The 14507-nt window shown below is 42.7% G+C and overlaps 1 protein-coding gene across 1 annotated transcript in view; it reads left to right on the forward strand.

Moving 5' to 3' along the window:
* The window catches only part of UNC80 (unc-80 homolog, NALCN channel complex subunit), a 392207-nt gene that overhangs the window by 340215 nt on the left and 37485 nt on the right, over positions 1-14507 (forward strand). The window lies entirely within an intron of this gene.

Consider the following 14507-nt stretch of genomic DNA (forward strand, 5'->3'; position numbering starts at 1 on the left):
ATAGTACATGGCTAATAGCATTGGGGAGGCCAATAATCCAACATGCAAATAACCCAAGAGAAACATTCTCCTTTAATAACCTGAGAATCACAATAGGACTAAAATCTTAATGTTGGTCAGCGCTTGTATAGGCCAAATATATAACATCTGGACACCAGGGGCACCTTCCACTAGTCCACTAAATATACCAGAAGAAAATAGTCTGATTAACTGTCATCCTGTATCATTTTGGCAGCCAGCATCATTTCATCAGTCCAAAAACATCAAGTCAATAATAATGAGTAGGAACAAGGTTGCCAGTGGAACAATATGTGCTTGGCATGTTGTTCTGGGCTCAGAAACCCCAAGAGTCCTTTTTGTAGAACTTTTCTAAACAGTCAGTGATTTTTACATACAATGTTGACTATTCACATGTATCACTTTTGAACACGAGTTGCACCATTGAAATCCATGGAGTTTTCAGTGGCTGCATAGGATATCCAGTTGAGGCCCAGTAAATCTCAAAGGTTAACTCTGGTTTCTGGACAGGTGAATGACTAATGTTTAAATGCATCCTGCTGTTTTATATTCCCATAGAAGTAATATTGTAGCTTGGAACTAATTGATGTCCATCTATTATCAAATGTGCTTTTAATATTGCTCTGGCGTTCGTTAATGGCATTTTTCTGGAAATTCACTTCTCACTAAATGTGGATGACATTAAAAATATCAGTTTGAAAGGAATGTCTGCACCTTTAACATTCAGATCCACCACCTTTACCCATTGTGATTGACGTAATAGTGTGGGACATGCCATTTCTCTCTACTGTTCCTCATCTTAAGAATTACTACTCTTACACTGAGCTAGGAGAAAGAGCACAGCACCTTCTCAACTCTTTCAAGTGCTGAAAGCCTTTCCTTTTTTTTAAATAAATTATATAATCTTATTATCCAAGATGAGGAACATTGAGAGACATTCCTGTCTACTAATCGGTCTGTAGACTGGGTGTATTGATGTTATTTCTTTGAGTTTTTTGAAATAAAGAATAATTTATTGACTGTCTTAATTGGATTAGTCCATAATTTGTAACGCTCATTTGTATTTGCCAATATTGTTTCAAGAAATCCATCTTTAACTTATGGCAAATGTGGACATGCATCTCAAAAAGCATAGAATAGTTTTGGCAGGTGACAAAAGGGCCTGATCAACTAAGCTTTGCTTCCAAAGACACCAAATGAAAAAACCTAGTGAGCCAAACCCTAAAAGTCTAAAACTAGAGAGAAGCAAAAGCTTAAGAAAATGAAATATTGTTCTATCTGCTTTCAGAAGAGATGTGACCTAAAACAATTTGAACCAAAAGCTTTAATCCCCCAAAGATTTACCCCAGTGCTAGAACTATTTTTTACCTGTTAGAGATGGAATAAAAGGGGTTACCTTCCACATCTCAAAGGATATACTGCAAAACCAAGGAATTTATGTTGGCATCAGCACATCCTCAACCAAGGCTGACAGTATGTCCACCTTTACCATAAAGAACTCATTGTTATATATATATATATATATATATGTATATATATATCATCATGTGCTTGCTTTGTTCAACATGGAATGTTTGCATTGAAGGAATAAGTTTCAAATGCTTCAATATTTCTTTCGTGTAGACAAATGGAGGGTAATTCTATAAGGAGCTGCCTAATTTTAGACTGCAAGAAGGCACATCAATGGCGGTATTCTAGTCATTTACAAGCGTAAGTGGCCTCTTATATAATATCAATTAGTGGAAAAGTACAAAGCATGCTTTGATAGTGCCTACTTTGCTGGTGGGAATGCGCACGGGTAGAGATTGGGCAGCGCATGGGTGGAGCGCAGATGTATGTATATAAATTATAAAATGCTACCATTTATTTCTGTACATGCTTACATATAGGCATGGACATTTACATTAGCTATAGGGCTGGTGTAATTGTTCGTGCCTAGATGAACACATGTTCCTTGCCACTTGTGCTAATATTCTGTAAATAAAGTAAGCACCTACTTTTCTTTATAGAATAGGCTTGAATTAGCATAACCAGCACCTATACTAGGTGCCCTGTTATAGAATTACTCTCATGAAATAGAAGTATCTGCATGGTGCGCATTAGGATACATCACTGCTGCCAAGTCTGCATTCATAGTCCTGTACAAATTGTGAAGATGCTGTTTATAATGTATATGCTTAGATACTTTTAGTCCGCGTAAGAGAAAATTAGTGTATCGAGCTACCAAGAATTATGAGAATGTGCTGTGCGATTTGGAGAGTCTACCAATACTGTCAAGCTCAGAGTCTGACTTAAGAACCCCATCATTGATTGCCTTGATCTGGGATGCAGATACCTCATAATTATTGACAGAACTTTGTTCAAGCATGGAAAGAACTCATCTTTATTGCCAGGACTATATTTTGGGATGCAAAAATCCTACCATCATAGACAAGATTAAGCCTACCACTTTTGACAGGAAAATGCTGTGGAATTGAGAAAGATTGTTAAGGGACTCTTCAAAAACCATCAATACTGATGAATGGGTTGCATCCTCCTACCAGCAGATGGAGGTAGAGAAACTGAACTCTTCCAATAACATCACATGTGCAAGGGCTGGTGCATTCTGGAAACCTTTAGTATAACAAGGCCAAAATACCTCAATCTAACAGAGAAAAATCACAGTGTAATCCCTTAGGGAACCACTGCAGAATATTTTAACTTTCTCTTACCTATGAAACTATTCACAGTGTAAGGTGAGCAGAGCCCAGACAGATCTCCCAACTTTGTAGGCTTTCAAGGCAGATCTTGGACTGGTCCAACAGTATTAGGTATTCAAAGAAAGGAAATTAACAGGTATGAATACATTTCACCTTCCTGTTCATCCTGCTAGACTAGTCCAGAGGAATGGGGTATACAGAAGCAGTACATTATGAGACAGGAGAAGGCAAAGTCCTGGTCTGAATCATGGCTCTGAATCACGACTAAGACATCAGTATTGTAATGCTTTACAAAGGAAAATGATATGATAACCAAATCAATGCCCTAAAAATATTTTCTGGAGCAGCTGCCTGGGTCTTCACCCAGGAAGTTGTCTGTGCCTGCATGGAGTGGGTGTCAAGTCCAAGGTGCATTGCTTTCTAACGAAAGATGTAAACTGTCTTGATGGAAGCCTTAATCTGCTATGCTACAGATGACTTGAACACCACAGTCTCTAAAACAAGACAAAAAGTCTATCTGACTTAAAGAAGGAATTCATGACTTCCAGGACTCTAAAAAGTACCAGGTAAATATCCAATTTATGATGTTTCTACGATCCTACTCTCTCACAGATGCAGAGAGAGACACACCTGATTCACATGAAATGACAAAACCAACCACTTTCAGCAAGAATGATGGACTGTAACCATTCCATCTGCAAAACTCAAGTATGGGGTCCTGCAGGAGAAGGTCTGTAACTTGGAAACCCACTTGACTGAATATAACAACCAGGAACACAATCTTTAATATAATATCTTTTAGAGTAGGTCACTTCAGGGGCTTGAAAGGCAGTCCTGCCAAGGTGTTATGAACCAAATTGAGATCCCACTGTGGTAAAACAGAGCAGAGGGAGGACTGAATGTGTTTCATGCCCTGCAAAAAACACATGACACAGTGTGCTGCCTGAGATACCTTCTGGACCTTGCCCCAGAAATGAAAGAGAGCTACCACTTGAACCTTCATAGAACTGAGAGCCAATTGCTGCTCTAGTCCCTGTTGCAAACACTGCAGGATGGGGAACATTCCAGGATGGCAAGCTCCTCTTGCCATGGGTAATGACTGTACTCAATGCACTACCCCTGACAAGCATGGCACTCATTGATTTAAACCAGGGACATAAACTGCCTCTGAGGAGAACTCCTTATTTCTCAGAGGATGCCTCTGAAAAGTCAGACCATAAGACAAAAAAGAATCTTGATCCTCTATGTTGACTGAGCAGTGAAGATGAGGAAGCAGGGGATCCACCAGGAGACAAATTAGGTCTGCATACTAGAGCTTGTGAGGCCAATCTGGGGTTATAAAGATTATGAGGCATGGTACTTGGTCACCCTCTGGAGAACTCTGATGATGAAGGACCGGGGTGAAAAACTGTTTAGAGGCTTTGCTGTAGCCAGTGGCATACCTAGGGCATGTGACACCTGAGGCTGATCATTTTTTGATACAAGCACTCCCATATAAAAAGGGATCAGAGGAGTACCCCCTAGGAGCTGAACCCAGGGTGAACCCCCCCCCCTCTTGGTATGCCACTGCCTAAGGAAGGGGAATTTGGTCTCCAAAAGTTAGTAAAAAAATGTATTAAAATTAGCCAACAAAAAGATTACCTTATTTCCATTTCTATTTATAAATGTTTATCAATACAGCTATAAAACTTCTTTATTCTAAAGCAACAAAGAAATAATCTTTTTTCTACCTTGTGTCATCTCTGGTTTCTGCTTTCCTCATCTTCTCTTCACTCTCTATTCCATCCAGCATCCGCCCTCTTTCTCTTTCCCTTACATTTTTCTCTTTCTGTCTCCATTCCCTCCTCTCCTTCATTCCTTCCCACCCCAACTGGCATCTGCTTCCCTACCCCCATGCCCTGGAATCTCTCTCCTCTCTTCTCCTTCCATCTCTTCCTCTCTCTCCATGCTCTGGCATCTCCTTTCCTTCCTTTCCCTTCCTTCCCAATGGGCTGGCATCTCAGTCTCCTTCCCTTCCCTCCCTCCATGCCCTGTCATCTGTCTCCTCTCTTTCCCTTCCACCTCTCCCTCTACCTCCATGCTCTGGTATCTCCTTTCTTTCCTTTCCTTTCCTTTCCTTCCCTCCCTCTTTTCTTCCTGGTCTGGCATCTCTGTCACCTTCCCATCCCTCCCCTCCATGCCCTGGCATCCCTTCATCCCCCTCCATGGCCTGGCAACTAATAGCCAATCTGTTGATCAAATCAGGATTCTGGAAGACTGGAAAGTGGCGAATGTTACACCAATCTTCAAGAAAGGTTTGAGGGGAGATCCGGGAAACTACAGACTGGTGAGTCTGACCTCTGTACCGGGAAAGATGGTAGAGGTGCTGATAAAGGACTGCATCATTGATCACCTTGACAGACACAATCTGATGAGGACGAGCCAACACGGCTTCAGCAAATGAAAATCTTGCTTGACGAACTTGCTACACTTCTTCGAGGGAGTAAACAGGCAGATAGACAAGGGAGACCCGGTCGACACTATATCTGGATTTTCAGAAGGCGTTCAACAAGGTTCTTCATGAATGACTACTTAAAAAAAATTGCGAGCCATGGAATCAAGGGTGAAATACTCACGTGGATTAAAATACTGGCTGGCGGATAGGAAACAGAGAATGGGGGTAAATGGACAATACTCGGACTGGAAAAGCATCACCAGTGGAATGCCGCAGGGTTTGGTGCTTGGACCCGTGATCTTCAATATATTTATAAACGACCTGGAAATTGGTACGACAAGTGAGGTGATTAAATTTGCAGACGATATGAAGTTATTCAGAATAGTGAAGACGCATGAGGATTGCAAAGACCTGCAATATGACATAAACACACTCGAGAAATGGACCGCGACATGGCAAATGAGGTTTAACATGGATAAGTGTAAGGTGATGCATGTCGATAACAAAAATCTTATACACGAATACAGGATGTCCGGTGCAGTACTTGCAGAGACCCCCCCAGGGTCTTGCAGAGACTTGGGAGTATTGGTCGACAAGTCAATGAAGCTGTCCGCACAATGCAAGGTGGCAGCGAAAAGGTCAAACAGAATGCTAGGAATGATTGAGAAGGGGATCACAAACAGATTGGAGAAGGTTATCATGCCGCTGTACTGGGCCATGGTACACCCTCACCTGGAATACTGTATCCAGCACTGGTCGCCGTACATGAAGAAGGACACAGTACTACTTGAAAGGGTCCAGAGAATTGCAACTAAAATGGTTAAGGGACTGGAGGAGTTGCCGTACGGTGAGAGATTAGAGAAACTGGGCCTATTCTCTCTTGAAAAGAGGAGACTGAGAGGGGACATGATCGAAACATTTAAGATAATGAAGGGAATAGACTTGGTAGATAAGGGCAGGTTGTTTACCCTCTCCAAGGTAGAGAGAACGAGAGGTCAAACTTTGGATGACTGCTTTCAAATTAAAATGAAATACAGAAAAAAACTAAATTTTTCCTAGCAGCCCCTAATGATAAAATCAAGGAAACTATGATACATGTGAATGGGATGGATTATAATATTGAACAATCCTTTAAAATATTGGGAGTAACTTTGGACAAACATCTTACATTGGAAAAACATTCTGATTTAGTATTTAAGAAAAGTATCTCGGTGCTTTGGAAACTCTGCACTATTAAGAAGTATTTCGACGAAACCTCTTTTCGTCTGTTAGTTCAGTCTTCCATCCTGAGTATTCTTGATTATTGTAACAACATATATTTGGGCGCTTTCAAGAAAATTCTCAGGAAATTGAGGGTGGTTCAGAATATGGTTATCCGCCTTATTTTTGGCTTAAAGAAATGGGAACATGTTACCCACTTTTATCAAAAGCTCCATTGGTTGCCACTGGAATCCAAAGTTTTGTTTAAGTTTTCATGCATTTGCTACAAAACAGTATTTGGCATGTTATCGGGTTATCTTACTCCTCATTTTACTTTGAATTATACTAACAAGAGTTCTCAAAGAATACACTTGTTTACATATCCCTCAATAAAATTATGTCATTATAAAAGGTTCCTTGAGAGAACCTTTTCTTTTCAGGCGGCCAAACTGAATTTATGGCTGGCCAAAACTGTTTTAGAAGCTGCTTGTTATCTCGATTTTAGAAAACAGATAAAAACTCAATTATTTAACAGGTTGGGTTTTTAATGTATATTCTTTTAACTTTTTACTTTATTTTAACATTGTTGTATCCTTCCTATATTGTACCGCAATAAAAATAATTACTAAAAAGAAAAAATTAGATCACATAACTCAGGGGTCTCAAAGTCCATCCTTGAGGGCCGCAATCCAGTCGGGATTTCAGGATTACCCCAATGAATATGCATGAGATCTTTGTGCATGCACTGCTTTCGATGCATATTCATTGGGGAAAACCTGAAAACCCGACTGGATTGCGGACCTCAAGGAGGGACTTTGAGATCCCTGACGTAACTCCTCTTTTAAAAGAAAAGCACTGGTTACCTGTAAACCACAGAATTACATATAAAATAGCATTATTTACGCATAAAATACTAATTAACAAAGCTCCTGCATTCTTCGAAAGATTTCTAATTCCTTATACTCCCACAAAATCTTTAAGATCCGAAGAAAAATCTTTACTAATAGTCCCTTTGCTAAAATAAGTTTATTCAAGGAGAGATACAATTTTTTTCTGTTACAGCCCCTCAGATTTGGAATTCACTCCAGATCAATATAAGAGAAGAAAAATTACTTAATAAGTTTAAAAGTCTTCTAAAAAGCTGGCTTTTTAAGGATGCTTTTAACTGAATCATTTAAATTCTATTATATTAGGATACTGTACAGTAAACTAGCAGCACTGGCAAGTGAAAATTAAGTGGGTAACCCTCCTCAACCTCTTGTTTTATTACCTACCCCTTTTCTATTTGTTTATGAATTGTATTTAATCCTTAATTTTTTTTACTCCCTTTTCCACATGTTTTGTTATGTCAAAATAGTTCCAATTGTCCTGTTACATTTGTTTTTTTAAACTTAATTCTTAACTAAATGTAAATCGCATGGATTTTGCGATCAAATCAAATATTTTAATAAACTTGAAACTTGAAACTTATGTATTTATTTTTATATTGTATGCACTTAATTTGTCGAATCTCAAACAATTTGCATTGTTTGTATTATGCTTAACTGTTGTGAACCGTCTAGAACTCACGGGTATGGCGGTATATAAAAATTTATTATTATTATTATTATTTATTAAAGTTAAAAGTGGATAGATTCTATACAAACGTAAGGAAGTTCTTCTTCACCCAGAGAGTGGTAGAAAACTGGAACGCTCTTCTGGAGGCTGTTATAGGGGAAAACACCCTCCAGGGATGCAAGACAAAGTTAGATAAGTTCCAGAATTTACACAGGTAAGGCTAGTCTCAGTTAGGGCACTGGTCTTTGACCTAAGGGCCGCCGCGTGAGCGGACTGCTGGGCACGATGGACCACTGGTCTGACCCAGCAGCGGCAATTCTTATGTCCTTATCTCCTTTCCTTCTTTCCTTCCTTTCCCTGCCTCCTTTCCCTACCCTATTCAATCTATTATGAAGATATTGGGTGTAACATTGGATCAGAGCCTAACCATGAAAGACCAGGTTGACTCCTTAATCAGAAAGAGTTTTTTCACTCTATGGAAGCTTTGGTCCATTAGAGCATATTTTGACATGTCAGCTTTTAGAATTCTGGTACAATCCCTTGTTTTAAGTCAACTTGATTACTGTAATATCGCCTATTTGGCAATTGCCCAACAGAATATGCGACGATTACAACTGGTGCAAAATGCAGCGATTAAACTGATCTTCGGACTGAAGAAAGCCGATCATGTAACACCTTACTACCGACTACTGCATTGGCTGCCGATGGAGGCGCATGTGAAGTTTAAGTTTAGTTGTTTTTGCTTTAAGGCACTATTCAGTCTAGCCTCTAAATATATAACTGACCTTTTCTCTTTCTCAGCCAACAGACATAAGAGAAGCTCATACTTGAATTTTGTTTCCCCTCCAGTTAGAGGATGTAAACTTAAAAGACATCATCAACACCTTCTCTCACATCAGGCAGCACTATGGGGTAAAGATCTAGATCAATTGCTTACGCCTACTATGTATGGGGAATTTAGGAAACGCCTAAAAACATATCTGTTCCTGAAGTATTTAGGCAGCTGACCTGTACAATTCTTACTCCAAAATAACTGTTAATCTATACCTGCTAATCACTAGCTCTTAACTCTGTTTATTCCACTCAAGTTGTACCATCTTTTAATTATTGTAAACCGCATAGAACTTCACGGTCCTGCGATATATAAACTGTTATTATTATTATTATTATTCCTTTCCTATGGTCTGGCATCTCTCTTTCATCTCCTCTCCCTTCCCTGGTCTTCTTTCTCCCTCCCTCCCTTTCTCCTTCTTTCTCCCCAATCAGGTGCAACATTTCTCTCCCTTTCCTCCCTTTGTCATCCTTCAGTCAGCAGTGCAACGTTCACAATTTGCTGCTCTTCCAGCGCCAAACCTTCCTCTCTGCCAGGTCCCACCTACTTCCTGTTTCTGTGAAGGCAGGACCCAGCAGAGAGGAAGGCCTGACAACAGCAAGAGCAGCAAATTGAGAACACTGCTGCTGCCGGGAAGAAGTTCTTGACACCAGCACCGGGCCTTGGAGGAGTCAGCCTATCACCCTCTTATGGGCTGTACCCAGGGCGGACCACCTCCTCTACTCTTCCCCCCTTGGTATGCCACTGGCTGAAGCCATGAATGAATGAGAGCATTAGTGCTAATGAACCGAGGATATTTTACATTTCCCCAAATCCCCATCAAGTCACAACACAGGAATTCCCAACAGGACTGGAAGGTTAACAGACTCAGCTTCCACTCTTCTAGATTAGAGAATGACACGGTGAAAAAATTGGTCCCCGTCACCGCCCCGTCCCCGTCTCACCATCCCCGTCACCGCCCCGTCCCCGTCTCACCATCCCCGTCACCGCCCCGTCCCCGTCTCACCATCCTCTTCACCGCCCCGTCACCGCCACTGCCACCCCATTCACCGCCCCGTCACCGCCACTGCAATCCCATTAACTTTTCTTTATTTACGTATAAAGGAAACATTCTTTAAAACTTTAAAACTTAGTTAAATATTAGTTAATAACTATACAAAAACAAAACACGCAGAGAAAAAATTAATTAATATAAATTCTCAAAACTGACACATTTTGATCACTAAATTTAAAATAGTTATTTTTCATACAGTTTTTCAATCACTAATCTTCCACCACCCCTGGGGCTAGCAATGCAAAAACAAACACGACATGTACTTTAAATGCTTACAATGTTAGCCTATATAGTAAGTAGACGCGGCCGCTGTACCTAATCGCGGCAAAGATCTCCCTGCCGTGATTAGCATAGTGACCGCGGCTACGGCTGCAAGTCTCCCCTCCCCCCAGCGATCACGGCAGGAGGGCACCCAACCCCTCCTGTAGACCCCCCCAACGGCCCTCCCGACAATCGCAGCAGAAGGGTACCCAACCCCTCCTGCCGGTCCTCCCAATGGCCTCCCCTAAGATCGCCGGCAGGAGGGTACCCAACCCCTCCTGCTGGCCCCCCCCCCCAACGAACCCTCCCACCCCGGAACCCCCTTAGTCTTACTTTCCAAGTTGGACCGGACAGCTCCTCGCTCGTCTGACCAGCAGGCCTGCCTCCGTCCAAATGAGGCGGGCCCGCCCCTACCCTGCCCAACCCACAGGATCCTAGGGCCTGATTGGTCTAGGCACCTAAAGCCACTCCCGCTATAGGAGGGGCCTTAGGTGCTTGGGCCAATCAGGCCCTAGGATCCTGTGGGTTAGTCAGGGGAGGGGAGGGGCGGGCCCGCCTCATTTGGACGGAGGCAGGCCTGTTGGTCAGACGAGCGAGAAGCTGTCCGGTCCAACTTGGAAAGTAAGACTAAGGGGGTTCCGGGGTGGGAGGGTTCGTTGGGGGGGGGGGTCCAGCAGGAGGGGTTGGGTACCCTCCTGCCGGCGATCTTAGGGGAGGCCATTGGGAGGACCGGCAGGAGGGGTTGGGTACCCTTCTGCTGCGATTGTCGGGAGGGCCGTTGGGGGGGTCTACAGGAGGGGTTGGGTGCCCTCCTGCCGTGATCGCTGGGGGGAGGGGAGACTTGCAGCCGTAGTAGCGGTTCCTAGAAGGGGGTACATTGGCCCGCGGGGACAAACCTGTTCACCGTTTCCGCGGTCGGTGAATGGCCTTGTCCCCGTCACCGCAGCGACTGCTAGTTTTCTTCCCCGTTTTCGGCGGTGACCCGCGGCTTAAATGCGGTGGCCGCGGGTAAACCGTCACCGTGTCATTCTCTATTCTAGATCTAAGACATTCCAGCTGAAAAAGTCCACCTGTATATTGTCTATCTCTATAATGTGTACCACCAAGAGAATGAGGAAATGCTGCTTCACCCAGCCAGCCGTAGTATTGTTGGGCATTACCTAGATTGCCTTGCTGTGAAACAGGGGCTGGAAATGCTGCAGCACTGTGCAAATGGTCCTTGTTTCATCTGTTGATAGTCAAATCTGCCTTCATCTGCAACCAAAGAGTTTCAGCGAGCTGGCTGAGACAATGGGCCACCCAACCCAAGAGATTTATATCTGTGGTCACCACAACTCAATCCAGAGGATTGTGTAAGACCTAGAGAAGATTAACTGGCTTTCACTCTCACACTATGCTCCGGTGAAGGGAATCTGGCAGGTAAAGGCATATATTGAAGTTCTGGGACCAAGGGATTCTAGGAGACAACAGTACCCTCTGAAGAGGCTACATATGTGCTGTCACCTATGGTATATCCTCCATTTGCTGCCATGAAATCAAGTAACTGGAGGTAGTTCAAAGCTTAAGGGACACGCTGAGCACAAAAAGCTCTTTTCTGCATCTGCAACTTGATCATATGTTCTTATGAGAGAAACATAGCCTCATACGTCGGAGGTGACCAGTGGAGTGCCGCAGGGTTCAGTCTTGGGACCGATCCTTTTCAACATATTCATATGAGACTTGACTCAGGGGCTTCAAGGTAAAATAACATTATTTGCCTATGACGCCAAACTATGCAACATAGTAGGTAACAGCACTTTGCCCGACAGTATGATGCAGGACCTACTCTTGTTGGAACATTGGTCCTTGACTTGGCAGCTAGACTTAAATGCTAAAAAATGTAAGGTCATGCACCTTGGCAGCAGAAATCCATGCAGAACTTACACTCTAAATGGTGAGACCTTAGCTAGGACTAAAGCAGAACGTGACTAGGAGTGATCATTAGTGAAGACATGAAAACTGCCAATCAAGTAGAGAAAGCTTCATCCAAGGCTAGACAAATAATGGGTTGTATTCGTAGAAGTTTCGTCATTCGGAAGCCCAAAGTCATAATGCCTTTGTACAGATCCATGGTGAGACCTCATCTGGAATATTGTGTACAATTCTGGAGGCCACAGTATCAAAATGATGTGCTGAGAATTGAGTCGGTTCAACGAATGATGGTCTCGGGGCTCAAGAATCTCCCATATGAAGAAAGACTGAATAAATTGCAGCTATACTCACTCGAGGAACGTAGAGAGAGGGGGGACATAATTGAGACGTTTAAATATATCACGGGCCGTATCGAGGTGGAAGACTATATCTTCCTTCTTAAAGGACCCTCGACCACAAGGGGGCATCCGCTGAAAATCAGGGGAGGGCAATTTCATGGTGACACCAGGAAGTATTTCTTCACCGAAAGGGTGGTCGATCATTGGAATGAACTTCTACTGCAGGTGATTAAGGCCAGTAGCGTGCAAGACTTTAAGAAAAAAATGGGATACGCATGTGGGATCTCTAGCTGGGTGAAGTTATGAGGGTGGGCCATTAGGGTGGGCAGATTTGATGGGCTGTGGCCCTTTTCTGCCGTCATTTTCTATGTTTCTATGTTTCTACCTGGTATCCCAGGTGTTCAAGCTCTTGCAAGGATACCAACTGACTCTTGGAATAATTCATCACCCATATGAACTGCTTCAACATGTGGATTACTATTGTCATCACCCTCCTCTACCAAGCCAGCCTAAATGAGCCAGCCATCCAGATACAGAAGCATTTGGATTACCTGCATGTGAATATTTGCTGCCACTATCACCATGATCTTAGAAAAGCTGCAGAATACTTTGCTTAGGCCACAAGGAATTGCTCTGCACTGTACTGAAAATCTAATCTAATTTACAAGTTATGAGTCACTATGCCTAATTAGGTTCAAGGCAATTTACAATTCAAGTGATAAAATGCATAGTAGGGTAAGGAGTAAGAAGACAGCATGCCAGGAAGAAAAGTGAGAGATATAAGGAGTTGAGTCTTTTACAAGGGAAGTATAGTGTAGACATTAGGGCCCTGATTCTGCAAAATGCATCTAAAGTTAAGTGCTGTATGGACGTCTAAGATAGGCGTCCTTTGTAGAATTGCACTCAGCGGCACTCAGCACTGTTTAGACATCTAAATTTTAGGCGTTCTGTAGAGAATTAGGTTTTAGGTGAGAGTTAGACGTTCAAACAATGTCCTTAATGTTATAATATTTTATAATGATGATGTTATTAGAATGGCAATTTTATGGTGTTTTTCATTATAATTGTGATACTGGGAGTTGGATCTGTTTAATGCTTTTATTTATTTTTCTTTCATCAGACAGGGTGACTGGGATTTGAACCAGCAACATTAGGGTAGAAGGCTGTAGGTTTAACCAGTGTACTACACAGTGAGCTAGCAAGTTGCATAGCAATTGTAAAACTAGGTCCTATAGGCATTGTAAAGGAGGTCTACTTTTGAGCATAGTTTGGGCTTCAGATAGACCTGAGTTCTATGGACGGAACTTAGACACAATTTGGACGTCCTTAATGCAATCTGCTAAATAGCTCTCTGGGATTTTATTTTTGCTTTATTAAGCTCAAAATACATTTAATAAAGCACCACATAAACAGGGCACATCAAAACAGATATATTGCATGCAAAACCTTCTATTTTTGTGGACAAACAGCAATGCTATTTGCTAATTAGAGGAAAACATCCATTAACTGAAGCACAGCACATGAAAAACATAGCTTTAGGTTTCTTGTTAAAAAGCTAGCCTTTTTTTCTGACTCCAATCAGCTCATTCTTGAAAACAAAGAAAGCACAAGAAAAAATATATATAGATTGGTTACATACTGTATTTTTCACTCCATAAGACGCACCTAGTGTAGAGGAAAAACCCCCCCAAAAATAAAAATTCTAAAGCAAATGGTGTACCCTGCCTGCCTTCCACTAGGCCTGCCCTGTGCCCTGTACCCTGTCGCCCCTCTGGTGGTCCAGTAGTAGGCCGGGACAGGGCACAGGGCAGGTCTAGTGGCAGGCAGGCAGACAGTCAAGCAGACAGCCCCCCCTCCCCCGGGGTACCTTTTTTTTATTCCAGCGGTCCAGGCAGGCAAGCAGGCAGGCAGACACCCCCACCCCCAGTACCTTTTTTTTCTAAATTCCGGTGGTCCAGTGGTCCAACACTGTATCCCTTGCTGGAGGGCTGCCTCTATGCCTTGGCTGAGTGAAGCACAACGCAGGTGCGAGCTTTTCGCTGCCTGCCTAGTCCCATGATGCTCACTGAATCCAGGCAGGCCTGAATCAGTGAGCATCGCGGGACTAGTCTGGCAGCGAAAAGCTTGCGCCTGCAATGTACTTCACTCAGCCAAGGCATGGAGGCAGCTGTCCAGTGAGGGAGGGGCAGGAGACACAGTTCTG

This window comes from Geotrypetes seraphini, chromosome 5 (assembly GCF_902459505.1).
Source record: "Geotrypetes seraphini chromosome 5, aGeoSer1.1, whole genome shotgun sequence".
Lineage (NCBI taxonomy): Eukaryota > Metazoa > Chordata > Amphibia > Gymnophiona > Dermophiidae > Geotrypetes > Geotrypetes seraphini.